The sequence below is a fragment of the Odocoileus virginianus genome, chromosome 18, assembly GCF_023699985.2.
Source record: "Odocoileus virginianus isolate 20LAN1187 ecotype Illinois chromosome 18, Ovbor_1.2, whole genome shotgun sequence".
Lineage (NCBI taxonomy): Eukaryota > Metazoa > Chordata > Mammalia > Artiodactyla > Cervidae > Odocoileus > Odocoileus virginianus.
The window spans coordinates 40662243-40677055 of NC_069691.1; the positions used below are offsets into that span (position 1 = coordinate 40662243).

At 35.8% G+C, this 14813-nt stretch overlaps 1 protein-coding gene across 6 annotated transcripts in view; it reads right to left on the reverse strand.

The window, feature by feature from the left end:
• LINGO2 (leucine rich repeat and Ig domain containing 2) overlaps positions 1-14813 on the reverse strand; it is a 1346710-nt gene that overhangs the window by 1138557 nt on the left and 193340 nt on the right. For all 6 annotated transcript variants that reach the window (XM_070480605.1, XM_070480606.1, XM_070480601.1 and 3 more), the window contains one exon: positions 5102-5261. The gene's annotated coding sequence lies outside the window, so the exon portion shown is untranslated. The remainder of the gene's footprint in view (positions 1-5101; positions 5262-14813) is intronic.

Sequence of the window (14813 nt, forward strand, 5' to 3'; positions counted from 1 at the left end):
AGCTCTCAGAAGTTAGAAGGAGCAGTGAGCGAAGCGCCATTAGCCAAGACTGGTCCATAACACAGGAACTATCCAGCAAAGCTACAGATTCTTGGACTACAATAATCCTTATTATTTGGAGACAGATTTGGGCTCGTAGACTACACATCATAGCTAGATACATGGCATGAGGTTTACAGCATGACCTGGGAGGAAATAAATGTTCTAGTTAATTTCATGTTTAACTGAAGTCTCTTAATCCTCATTACTTCCTTGACTCGTGTCCTGTGGAAACAAAGAGGAGTTAAGCTTTCACCTCTGAACCCTTTAAAAGCAAGATGATTGTTTTATCCATTTTTGAATGTTCAGCTCCTGATCACAGTGGGGGGCAGGGATTAAGAATATGGGCTTTGACGTTAGATTTCCTAGGTCTGAAACCTGCCTAGGAGACCTTGGGCAAACTGCCTAATGTTTACAAGCCCAAGTTTCATAATCTCTAATACTAGAATAATAATGCTATCTACTTAATAAAAATTAAATAATGCAACCATCATTATGACTGATGCTGATTCAAAGTAAGCATAACTATGTTCATTATCATTAGATGCTAAAAAAATTTGCTAAAATCAACCTTTAAAATGGGTGAGCAGAGAACTCTGAGGTTATTATCATCTTTGTCCCTATAATTATAGAATTCAATATACACACCTCAGGAAACTCAGTACTATTTGACTAATCATGCTAAGAATGACTACTTGTTGGACTGAATATGCGGAAAACAGTGATAGATTTTCCTGACATCATTAACCTCATTTACCTCAGGACATTAAACATTCAGTGCTGCCAGAAAAGTCAGCACTTTGAAAGGCAGATGTAAAAACCTAGTGGATGTTGCAAGCGTAATATATTTGCAAATAAACTATAGCTGATGGATCGGGTGAGGGACAAGATCCTCCACTCTCCTCAACCCAGTTTCTGCCTCAGTTATTCTCCAAAACAATGCCATTTTGAACACATAAAATAATGTTGGATTATGCATCATCTGAATGGAGGCAGAAGCTCTATTGAAAACACATTTTGATTTTTTCCGAAAAATACTCCACGCGTATTTTCCAGAACTTCTGGATTGTATTTACAATCAATAGATTGGATTAGGAAATAGTTTTGCACCAATTTCTACAACACAGTGTAGCCATTAACAAAAAGTAAAACTTGGTACAGACCAGTGTTAGGAGTATAAGCTTCACATGTCTTATCTGTCAGGAAAAAAGTGAAAGACTGTTGGGAGGTCTACGGAATGCTAGTGTATTTAATACGTACTAAATTGAGCCATTTTTAGGATTGCCAAGAATAGTTACATATACTTTAAATTGTGGCAGGCTTGCAAAGACTTTTGACATTCCCTAAGGAAAATTATTGGAGAAGGAAATGGCAATCCACTATAGTATTCCTGCCTGGAGAATTCCATGGATGGAGGTGCCTGGTAGGCTACAGTCCATGGGTTGCAAAGAGTCAGACACAACTGAGCAACTTCACTATAAGGAAAATTATTGCTATAGTATCAAAAAAGATCTGAATAATCTAAATTAATAATAATACTAACATAATCTGAAATACTGAACCAAAATTATATGTCATCAATTCTGTAAGTCATATTTTTATTATTTTTAATTTTAAGCTAACGTTGTACTTATCCAAAGGTTGCCAAATAATAGAGTCCCCCTATATCCTTTACTCAGCTTCCCTCAGTTAATTCAAAGTTAACTAGTTTTTTATTAATATCTTATTTTGGTTCCATGATCCTATCCAGGATCCAGTTTTACATTTAGTTGGTTTTTCTCCCTAGTTTCCTTCAACCTATGATAGTTCTTTGGCCTTATTTTCTCTTAAGTGATCTTGACAATTTTGAAGAGCGTTGGCCAGTTATTTTGTAGACTGTCCCTCTGTTTGTATCTGCCTGATGTTTTCCCACAGTCAGATCCTGCTAGTTCACCATATCAAGGCATTCGTGATGTTGCTATGTCTTACAAATGTTGATGTGAACATTATTCACTTGATTAACATGGTATCTGTGGAGTTTCTGCACAATCAAGACTTTGCCTTCTGTAATTAAAAGGTATCTTTCAGAGAAACACTTGGAAAGTAGGCAAATTTCTTGCTTCTCCTTAAACTTTTTCCCACTAAATTTATCAGTCATGAGTGTACCTTATCTGCAACAATTATTACTGATCTGCTCATTTTTAGAAACATTTTAACATATCTGTAATCAGGATGCATCTTAAAATGGATGGCCCTCATCATTGCTGTCTGACAGCTAGTGGCCCACAGGTGGCTGTCAGTGCCTGGGTATGATCAAATGTGTTTCTTATTTCTAGTTTCATGACTGGACAAAGGCTACCATTGTACAATTTAAATGAAAGATCATTTATAAGTTAATTGAGGCAGGACTATGAACCCTGGTGAAATTCTTCCATCCTCATTGTCTGGTAAGAAGGGACCAACAATAAAACACAGAAAACCTAGCAGATACGAGATTTCATGATATGCTGCCTAGCAATGACCATGATAGCACCAAGTGAAATAACATGATTTTAAAAAATAATTTTTAAATCTACATCTGTGACACAGTCAAAATGAAATTTTAAAAGGTTAAAAAAAAATGTCAGACCTAAAGTTTCTTGAATATTGAGAATGTCTTAACAAATTTCCTTTATTTATCTGTTTTTAAAATACTGACACCAAAGTTATACTTTTACAGATGGCATTAATTAGCCTAAAATACTTCTAATTGATAAGCCACTGCACCATTGTTTGGTAGTGCGTATGCTTTCTTGAACATCTTTGAGGAAAATGTTTTAAATATTTTAATCACTGACCTTTATTTCAATTATGTAGCAAAGTACTGAACTGAAGGTGATCCATATTTCAAGTAGGGATTAGGATTTCATTTGGCACGAAACTCAGGTGTTTTTATTCCTGGAATAATTTCCTGTTCACTAACACAGATTAGTAGTCAAAATCATAGTCCTGTGTTCATTTAGTCTTCTGCTGGGCAAGTGGGAAACTTGAGTTAGGTGGTGCATATTCCTCATACTTTTAAACATCTCCAAATTAAAAAAAAAAAAATACATGTGGGCAATTAATATGCATCATACAGGAAGAAGCATAATATAGTAGGCATATTCAGTAGTTCACTGACAGCTACCAGCATATATTCTGAATTGAAGCCAAAGGAAAGTCACTGTCTATTTGTAAGGTGATCTGCCAAATGCAGGACAATGGTGTTCAGTTTGACTTTCCTGGTTTAACTAGAAGTTCATCTAATGTTTCTGGGACACAGTTTCCTTATCTGTTAAACAAAGCAACTGGAAACAGCAAGACTTAGAATGTAGAGAACTACAGTGTAAAATGAAATGAGATAGAATAAAACTGTTAGTACTAAAGGTAATTATTTTCTTAATTAAATTTTAGTAGATTTTCATTCTATGTGCATTCATGTCTATGCGCATAAAGTCTCATAATGTCTCAACGTAACTTCTTACTGGAGTCATTCTCCATAATAAAGTCTGAAAGTCACAAGATTACACCATCTCTAAGAATGAGTCTAGCCTTACATCCTGTGGTATAAGCCAACTTGTGGCAAATGAGTACTTGAACCACTTGATTTAGAAACAGATGCTGAAGGGCACTGACTGATGTAGTAGCCACTATTTGTCACATGTGACTATGCACATTAAATCAATTATAATTAAAATGAAATTAAATATTCAGTTCCTTAGTTATACCAGATATTTTTCCAGTGCTTTATAACCATATGTGGATAGTGGCCACTATATTGGAGAGTGCATATATAGAATATTTGCATCATTTTAAAAAGTTCTATTAGGGAGCCCTCCCCTAGAACCAGTCCATCCATTTATCAGTGTGCTAAACTTAGCATAATTAACCCAATCTTGGGAATAGTAAAATCGACTTCAGTAAATCTGTATCATCTAGATGAGCAGAAAACTCTAATCTTAATCCTTAATTCATACCTTAGTGCTTTATACACACACTGTTCATTTCACCATTTCAGACTATTTCCTTGCCTTGCCATTAATTTGACACAGCTTCTTATCCTTCCATTGGATTGCCTTCTAGCTTTTATTTAAAATACCATTCTCATGTGGGTGAATGACACTCCAATGCTTTATTTTGTTTTCATCCATTTCCAATTTAACATGAGGTCATGCCAAAGAAACCTTATCCCCCTGGAACTTTTAATTTTTCATTCCTTGTTATTCCTACCTGGTGCATGTGAAACAGAAAAGCATGAAAAAAAGTTTCCAGTTTTGGTTGTTTTGTAGAGGTGTGATTTCTCCTTCTATGCAAACCTGCTTTAATATAAGATCATTATTTTTGATGACTGGCATTTGACAAATGGATGGGGTTGAAATAATTTTTTAACAGGTGTATGCATCATTTTTATGACATTGTTGTTCAGAAGAATCACTAAAACTTAAGACATACAGATTTTAATTTGTGTAAGTTATGTATATTATTTTTCTTTCTTTTTTTCCTTTTTCTCTTTTATGGCCATGCCATTTGGCTTGTGGGATTTTAGTTTCCCAGTGGGTGAACCCCAGCCCTCAGCAGTGATAGCTCAGAATCCTAACCACTGGACTACCAGGGACTTCCTGACATATGGATAATTTCCGTTGCTAATCTGCTTTTGTAACTTGGTCTAAGTCTCCAAATTCGTTCTATGATTTCTTTTTGCTTCATAAAATAAAAATAATTTCTAGTGGTATTACCTCCCTTAGTGGAGCTATTACAAGGGTAAAGTGCCAGTATAAGCAAATATCTGCTAATTGAGAAGTGTTAGAAAACAGAAATGTCACTACGCTAATATTCTGGTTTTCTGAGTTCATTGTATATGCCATATATTCACCATTTTGCAGGTTCAGAGACAATAGTATTCCTTTCATATATGTTAAATAAGTGGATAGATGGGAGGATGGATGAACAGATGGATAAATGAATGCATATATTGATTCTAAATTATTGACTTCAAAAACATTCTTAAATTAATAAATAGACATAAATACATATAATAAATATATTTCATTGATTTAAATCCTACCTTATTACAAAAGAGGCTTCCCTGATAGCTCAGTTTGTAAAGAATCCGCCTGCAATGCAGAAGACCCTGGTTCAATTCCTGGGTCCGGAAGATCCGCAGATAGGCTACCCACTCCAGTATTCTTGGGCTTCCCTTGTGGCTCAGTTGGTGAAGAATCCGCCTGCAATGTAGAAGACGTAGGTTCAATCCCTGGGTTGGGAAGATCCCCTGGAGAAGGGAAAGGCTACCCACTCCAGTATTCTGGCCTGGATAATTACATGGACTGTATAGTCCATGGGATCACAAGGAGTTGGACACCACTGAGCGGATTTTACTTTCAACTTAATTCCAAAAGCGGTTTCAACACAGGATGATATTCATATTATGTGGCATAAATATCAAGATGTATTTAACTCTTGTATTTAACTCTTGTATTTAACTCAAGATGTATTTAACTCTTTAAATATCAAGATGTATTTAACTCCATATCTGAATACTCTAGGCTAGACCATACATTGTTACTAACACATTGTATGACCTTAGAGGCAGTTTGCATGTGAGTTTGCAAACGGATGCTTAAAGACACCAACTGTAAATTAATCTCTGCCGTGATTTTGTTAGCTTGTTCCTTTTGTGGATAGAGGGACTTTCCTCATTCCATTAAAAAAATAAATAAAAAGCCCATGACTATGACTTTCACCATTTTGATCAATACTTTTCTCTAAATACAAATGCTATTTTAAGATAGCCATTTGATCATTAATCATTAAAATAGAACATTATCAAGCATTACTGAGATGAAGAAGCTCAGGAGGGATATCATCCTTCTACCAATATCCAGTCTCAGTATATAGTGACCCTGTGGTAAGATCTTCACCCTCCACCACTGCTGCCTGCAGCACCACTGATTTACTGACAGTGAGTTAATAAAGCTTCCTTAGACATTGTCCGAAAATGTTAAAAAAAGTTAATGTGAGTTTCATTTCACTGTCCCCAGTTTAGAAAAGGCAAACAAAAGTCAATTTTAAATAACACATGCAAAGTACTTGGAATCACAGATCTCAAAGGTTAACTATCATTACTACCTTCATTTTTGAGTGGAGAAATCACGTATTCAAGTTCATTGCATTATGAAAGTCCCTTTAGATTATTAAATGGAATACATATTAAACATGAAGAAAAATACAGAAAAGGTATAATTTGATATATTTTTAAAATTCCTAAATCATCATGTTAGAACTAGACAGGTCCCCAGAAGCCATGTAATCAACACCTCTGATTTAACGATAAGGAAATGGTGGTCCAGAGGATGATGGTCACACAGGCTGTGGTCATTTATCTTACTTAAGATAGACATGGTGGAACAGATGACTCAGCTCTTGATGTACCACTATCTTTTCATTTGCTTTAACAATATTCTTCCTCATTTGAAAATTCTGTACCACTGTCCTACTAAGAAAAATTAATTTTTGCAATACACACTTGGTTGAATTTGTTTCATTAACTACAGCAGCATCTAAGGTGGTACCCTGGCAGTCAGAGATGCAAGAGCAGAGAGGGGAGAGTGTTTAAACGAGAGGGGTTAGCAGGTATAAAAGCCTAGAGTCAAAAGAAAGCAAGGTGTATTAGAGGAAGAAAAAACAACGCAGTATGTCTGATGCACAGACGGGAAAGCAAGAAAAAGGGAAGGTTAACAAATGAGACTGAACAAGAAGGAGGAGGCAAAGCATACACCTTCTTGCAAGCTATACAGCGCCGTTACCAAATACCACCAGCACTTTAGTCCAGATTTGTCTTCTGAGGAAGTGGAAACACAGCGGCAGGTAAGCTGTCACGGAAGTGGGAATGCGTAAAAAGGGGGACAACACTGAAACGAGATGTTTCAGGAGAAACCTGAAGCAAAGACATCATGGATGCTTTTGGTGAGACAATTGGGGAAGCCAAATTTGAAAGGGATGTGGAGTCACTGTATTAAACACCCTTTTGGAATAAGATAGGATTTAAATGAACAGGATGGTGGGAGATATTTTACTTCTTTTAGAAGGCTGTGTGGTATTTGTTTTATATGGTCTCTATGTAACTACTGCAGATTATGAAGGTGGAAACATTCAGGGATCAAATGAAAATGATAAGTATTAGCTTACAAATATTGACACTTTCCGAAGTAAAAAGCAGATATCAACAAGTTCAAAGCATCTGCACATTCAGCCTTTTATATTAAGCTCAGAGTTAAATGTATAACCTTAAAAATAGTGCATAAAATTTATAGCAAGAACTGAATGGGCTTTTAAGCCTTTTTTTTTTTTTTTTTTTTTTGAGTCAAGACTCCTGTGAGATTTGGAACACATTTACTTCATGAAAGATTTTAAATAGTTTAGAAGTGTAAAACTAGCTGAGAGTCTTAAGGCTCAGAGAAACCAGACAGGAAATACTAATGAAACATTATAGAAATGTAGACCTGGATTACCAGAGAGGTATTTGACTTAATAATGACTTTTAGGTGACATTTTTAAAAAAGAGAGAGACTAGAAATTAGAAAAGTGAAAATCTGTAATACTAGCCAGAAGAAAATCCTACATGTAATATTACTGAAATCAACAGAGAAGAACATAATAAGAGAAACATCGCTAGAGTAGGGAGTAAGACAATGAGCTTTGACGTCATTTGACTTCTCAGTGTTATCATTCATTCCATCTGACCAAAGAGAGCATTTTTGGGGAAAGAAAGTTTATCTTGTTCAATATTACTACAGAAAGTTTCAGAGGAAGTCTTTTGACAGTCTGATTCTACCTGCTAGTCCATTATTTTGTCATGAAAAAAAAAATCTATATTGCTTTTTCCCTTATTTGAACTGAAAATTCAATAGAGATTTATTTGAGCAGAATAAAATACCTAATTTGTATATACAACAAAATACATGAATTCAAATTTCAACTATTAAGGTTTTTATTAGTAACAATATTTGTGTTGTAATAATATACATTAGACTTGCAATGGCTGTTATCATTTACTTATGTCAAGTAATTTTTCCCTATTAAGAACTTCCAATTAAAATAATAAATTAATTTTTAAAATAAAGTTAAAAAGTAGGAAAAAAAAAAAAACTTCCAATGACTCTCTTTCTATACATTTTCTCTCCTTACTTTTATCACTTTCTCTGTCCCTGTATGGGTAGCTAGCCTATTTTCATAAAATATTTGAAAGTGTTGCTCAGTCAAGTCTGACTTTTTGTGACCCCTTGGACTGTAACCTGCCAGGCTCCTCTGTCCATGGAATTCTTCAGGCAAGATTACTAGAGTGGGTAGCCATTCCCTTCTCCAGGGGATCTTCCCAACTCAGGGACTGAACCCAGGTCTCCCTCATTGCAGGCAGGTTCTTAACCATCTTAGCCACCAAAGAAGCCTCATAACATATTTGCCTATTTTTACAGTTGCTATCCTTAAATGTGGCATCATTATCTGCACATATCAGTTTCTTCTGGATTATTTTTTTAATGTACTAACCAAAAAGTCTTACTGATTAAGCACTTTATCAATTTAGCTTTGTATCATTGGTTTTGCATCAAAAAGCTTCAGTTTTAAGAGTTAACTGAATTTTTCAATGCAAGAATAATCAGCAGTCTCAAGGACTGGTTCCTACCTTAAGATATATAGGTAATGCAGCATGCCAGGCCTCCCTGTCCATCACCAACTCCCAGAGTTTACTCAAACTCATGTCCATTGAGTCCGTGATGCCATCCAACCATCTCATCCTCTGTCGTCCCCTTCTCCTCCTGCCCCCGATCCCTCCCATCATCAGGGTCTTCTCCAATGAGTCAACTCTTCGCATGAGGTGGCCAAACTATTGGAGTTTCAGCTTCAGCATCAGTCCTTCCAATGAATAGTCAGGAATGATTCCCTTTAGGATGGACTGATCCTTAAGGAGATCAGTCCTTGGTGTTCATTGGAAGGACTGATGCCTGGCGTGCTGCGATTCATGGAGTCGCAAAGGGTCAGACACAACTGAGCGACTGAACTGAACTTAACTGAACCCAAAAATAAAATTTACAAAATCTAACACTAATCCAGACAGGATTTTTGTATGGTTATTCTAAAGATATTGATCAAGAAATGAGTTAACGCATTTTCAAAGATTTCTACATTTTCTGCATCACCTATATATCTCAAGGAAGGAGCCAGTCCTTGAAACCGCTGATTACTCTTGTATCTAGGCCTGCTGAGCTCCAAACTAATTGTGAGATTTTACACTATCTCTCATTTTTGACAAGTCCTAGACTAACACTTTTGTCCTTGTAACTTTCTGTGGCTATCAAGTTTTTTGCTCAGCCATCCATCATCACACCATTTTCCAAAAACAGCAAATTCTTCAGCAAAGCTCACAATTCTCAGATCATCTCTCTTGATTTTTTGTTTGTTTGTTTGTTTGTTTTAACCTCTCACACCTTGGACATTTAATTATTCACTGCATTGTAAAATCTCTAATGTATTCAGACTTTTGTTTTCTGTTTTGTTCAATATTTCTAGTTTTCCTCATTGGGTGGTTTGGACTAATTAAGCAAGTAAGCATTACTGCAAGGTAAACTCAGTACTACCACTTAACCTTTACCAGCCCTTTCATTGCAATTTATTAATTTTCTTATTTAATTTTGTCTTGTATTTAATTCATGATTTTTATATTAAGAAGAAAAACAGTGTCAATTAAGCAATCAGTATTAACATATTACAATCAACATGGGAAGTCAGAAGCAGTCCTCATACCAATGTTCCTTTCTGGCTTTCCTAGTTGATTTTTCAAGAGTGGCTATACCCAACAAAGAAACAGACGTCACCTGAGCTATTTTGAAGATCCTCAGGTTAATTCTCCTCTGTAATAGTTACCTTCCCTTTCATTTACAGCATGCACAAGGCACTATGCCAAGCATTTTAATGTTTTTCAATAGCCTTGAAAATAATTTGACAAGTTAAGTATGCTATACTATTTTGTTGATTAAAAGCTGAATTATAGAGAGGATAAATAGCATATCTAAAGCCATATCGTCTTAAAGGGTTAGCAGTTGAATTTAATTCCAAATCTGTCATTGGCCAAAAACCATCTGATTAACTCCCACACAAGTTCAAACAAAATAAGGAATAAACTCTAAACCCTCAGCAGGAAAAAAAAAAAAAAAAGGCTGTTTGTTACTGATAATGTTGTGTTTAGTCCCTGATCTTGCTATCATTTTGGAGTCTGTAATTTAAGAGAAATATATAGAAGAGCAAGCTATACATTTCATAAGATTTCACAGGTGGGATAATTTACCCAAAAACTGGTCTTACATTTAAGTCTTTATTTTACGTTTATCTTTGTGAATGGTGTTAGGGAAGTATTCTAACTTCATTCTTTTACATCTAGTTGTTCAGTTTTCCCAGCACCACTTATTGAAGAGACTCTCTTTTCCTGTGGAGGGAGAGGGTGAGGTGAATTGAGAGAATAGCATTGAAAATATATATGTTTCCATATGTAAAACAAATAGATAGCTGGTGAGAATTTGCTGTATGATGCAAGGAGCTCAAACTCTGTGCTCTGTGACTAGCTATAAGGGTAGGATATGTGAGGGAGGCTCAAGAGAGGTGGGACATATGTATACCTACAGCCGATTCATGCTGATATATGGTAGAAAACAACACAATATTGCGAAACAATTATTCTCCAATTAAAATAAATTTTGAAAAAGGAAAATGATATAGCCTATGTCTAGTCTTGAGGGTGGATAAGATCTTTTTCATGTACATTCTTATTTACAATTTTGAATTATTTTATTATTTTTAAAAACACACAAACAAGTTAGATTAAGTAGAATATTTCTATTTTGAAGGAAAGGGAAACTGATGTTAAGATGTTAGCAAATGCTCAGTAGTGAGTATAAATTTGTTGCTGTTTTAGTCGCTAAATGATGTATGACTCTTTGTAGCCCCGTGGACTGTAGCCCGCCAGGCTCCTCTCTCCGTCAGATTCTTCAGGCAAGAATACTGGTGTGAGTTGATATTTCCTTCTCCAGGGGATCTTCCTGACCCAGAGATCAGACCTACGTGTCCTGCATTGGCAGGCAGATTCTTTACCACTAAGCCACCTGGGCAGTTCCAAGTGAGCACAGTGTCTACCAACTTTATGAAATGTTCAAGAACTTCTTGTCATTGCCCATTAGGCTTTAACTGAGTATGCACTAGCCAAGTATCCATCAGTGACTCTTTAAATAATCGTTAGTTAGTGCTAATTGACTGTATTATAGACTGTCTTTGCAGGTTATTTAAATAAGCAGGCGAACAGGCAGTACAATCTGTTCCAAGTTCACCCTGCTTCATTAAGGCAGGCTTTGTGCATTTGAAACAATTTAAGGGAGACTTGTGAAACAAATCTAGCTCCAGCCACAACTGGAAGTCACACTTAAAAGTCCACTATTGCTGCAAATATGTAAATAGAAATTCCTACATTTGAGTATATAGCTGTATTGATTTCAGTTTGTCTTGGAGTTATAAGGAGAAAAGAAAATTACAGTCTTTATGTACCTGCGTAAGCTTGCTGAGCAGAGTGAGGCAATGTTCCTGGAAGGAAAAAAAAAAAAACCTAAAGTCAACAGGATGCCTGTTGTATTGTCCCCTTGGATTAATTGGGTGTTTCACTTTAGTAATAAATCACTGACATAAAGAAGGGGTAATAGTGAGTGTCGTGGAAGGCTAAGTTCACTGGGAACTGAGGCAGCACCCATACCACCACCTACTTTCCTCTTGTGGAGCCCCTTTTCCCTTGGTGGACTCAGTCATTCCCTGTTTTTTCCACCTGATTATGTATACCCTCTCTTTCCTCATTACTCTGACTTGCCCACAGGCCACCCTGGCCTTTCTAACATTAAGAGTGCTCCATGGACTTGCAGGTTCACTTCCCAAGGCTTACCCCAATTTCAGGGAAAGTCACGGTCATGTCAGCACACATGGACAGTTAGGGGCAGGCTGCCGCTGACTAACGGGTCCACCGCCAACTCAACACAGAGACTAGCAGGTGAGTGGAGCTGCATCAGTTAGCTGCAATACCAAACAGGTATGGATGGAAATCTGTATATAAACGTAATATACTTATTTTAGGTTCTCAAATAGCAGTATTTCATCTGACATCTAGGCTGCTTTTTTTGGATCAAATTTTTATTTTTTTCTCCATTTTCTTCAACTCTAAATCAAAAAGGGTAAACAGCTTCATTTTAAAGTTTTAATTTAAAATTGTACACTAATGAAAATATTTCTGAAATTCATATCCAGATAAAATGCTAATTTTAAGAACTGCATTATAATTCTGGCCATGACTTCAATTGAATATGACATGCTTTTTTTCAGTTCCCTTCTTAAGCTGTTATATAATTTCCTTGGCTATCTATTATCTTATCAAGCAATTGCATTTCAGAGATTGCTGAATTTTTGTAGTGGATGGAAAACTTTCTAAATTGATAAAATTGCCATGAGCTTTTGAGCATAAAGGTAAAATATATATTTGGAACTATTATTGCACTTATAGTCATTAAATTAAAAGCTGAAATTATCCTGTAGATTATCCTGCAGATGGTAGTATTACAACAGCAGAGAAATTTCTTAGAGCCATCCCCCTTGTAAAACTGGATACATTCCAAAAAATCCATTTACCGCATAACAGCACATACTTTTCATATACCAATACTGGTTATGTACTCCCAGTGCTCATATCAGAATTTAGGTTCTCTTTGAGGTGTGATGGTAGGTAAATCCTTTAGATGCCTCTTTGAAAAAAAAAAAAAAGACATCAATAAGCATCATATGGTGGTAAAGAACCCACCTGACAATGCAGGAGAGATAAGAAACAGTGGGTTCGATTTCTGGGTTAGGAAGATCCCCTGGAGGAGGGCATGGCAGCACACTCCAGTATTCTTGCCTGCGGAATCGCACGTACAAAAGAGTCTGGCAGATATGGTCCATAGGGTTGCAAAGAGTTGGACATGGCTGAAGCAACTTAGTACAGCACAGTGTCTAAAATGCCTGGCATGTAAGTCATCGAGAACTTTGTTTCAAAAAATAAAAAGGACAAATCAATACAGTCTTGGCTGGTTTACTACAATGTCATAAAATCAGCAGCATGTATATTTAAATTATGGAAGGATTTTATTTCCAAAATTGCTATGGTAAAATCAGAAGCCCTAAAAAATACTGCTCAAGAAGAATAATTTTAAAATTATTTTAAAATAGTAGAAAAATATGAGCAACCATGGGTTTAAATTATAATACAAGTGTAACAGAAAATTCAAGTTGTACAAAATTAAACCTGACACAGAATTGCTATGCACTGAGTCCATTAACATAGATACTGAATCCATTAACAATTTTATTCTCTAAGCGATATCTGAAATATCTTTTGACTTATTTTAAGATTGGTTTCCCCTCCCTTCAAAACAGAAATTAATTTAAATCTGCTTTTATTGTCTTAACGTTTTTATAATAGCAAAATAATTTAAAAGTGATGTAATTTAAACAAAATCAGAGCTTAGACATACTCATTGCATTCCACCATGCTTGCAATGATAAATACACATATACATCCACACATGTGTACATCAAAAGTCAATGGAAATCAAAGAAAGCCCAAATAGAGACACATAACCATGTTCATGGATTGGAACACTCAACATAGTAAATGTAAATGTAAATCTCTCCAAATTGATGTATAGGTTTAATTAATTCCAATCAAAATCTCACTAAGGCTTTTTTGTACACACAAAATTTACTAAAAAGTTTGTATGGGAAGGTGCAAACTGGTTAAAATAGCTAAAACATTCTTGAAAAAGAAAAAATGTGAGGAATCACTCTATCCAGGACTAAGGTGGATTACATAGTTACCATAACCAAGGCCATGTGGTATTCATGGAGGAATATACATAGAGAACAGTGGAATTAAAAAGAGAAAATCAGCAAATAGGCCCAGACAAACCTGCCTAACAAAATTTTGATAAAGATGTAAAAGCAATTAAATGGAGCAAAGATAGCCTTTCAACAAGCAGCACAGCGACACCTGGACAACGATAGTCAATGGAAGAAGTGAAGTGAAGTGAAGTCGCCCAGTCGTGTCTGACTCTTTGCGGCCCTATGGACTGTAGCCTAACAGGATCTTCCATCCATGGGATTCTCCAGGCAAGACTACTGGAGTGGGTTGCCACTTCCTTCTCCAGGGGATCTTCCCGACCCAGGGATCGAACCCGGGTGTCCCACATTGTAGGCAGCCGCTTTACCATGTGAGCCACCAGGGAAGTAAGTCAACCTCAATTTCATACTTAATACAGAAACTAACTCAAAATGGATCATGGGCTTAAAAGTAAAATGAAAAATACACAGTTTTTAGCAAACATATAGAATATCTTCAGAGTGTAGGGACTGCTAAGGAGTTTTTAGACTTGACTAAAAAAAAAAGCACAATCCATAAATAGATGCATTAATATTGGATCTTATCAAATGAAATGGATGAAAAGTGAAACTATAAACTGGGAGAAAATATTCACACATCACATATATGACAAAAGACTAGTCTATTTGAATATATAACGACCTCCTGATATTTAACAGTTTAAAAAATTATTCAAAGATAAAAAGAAAAAAAATATGCTTGTTAGATTTCCAAGTGCACTCTCACTAGAGAGAGAAAGAAAATGGGCAAAAGATATAAGCAGATTTCATCAAAGATATAA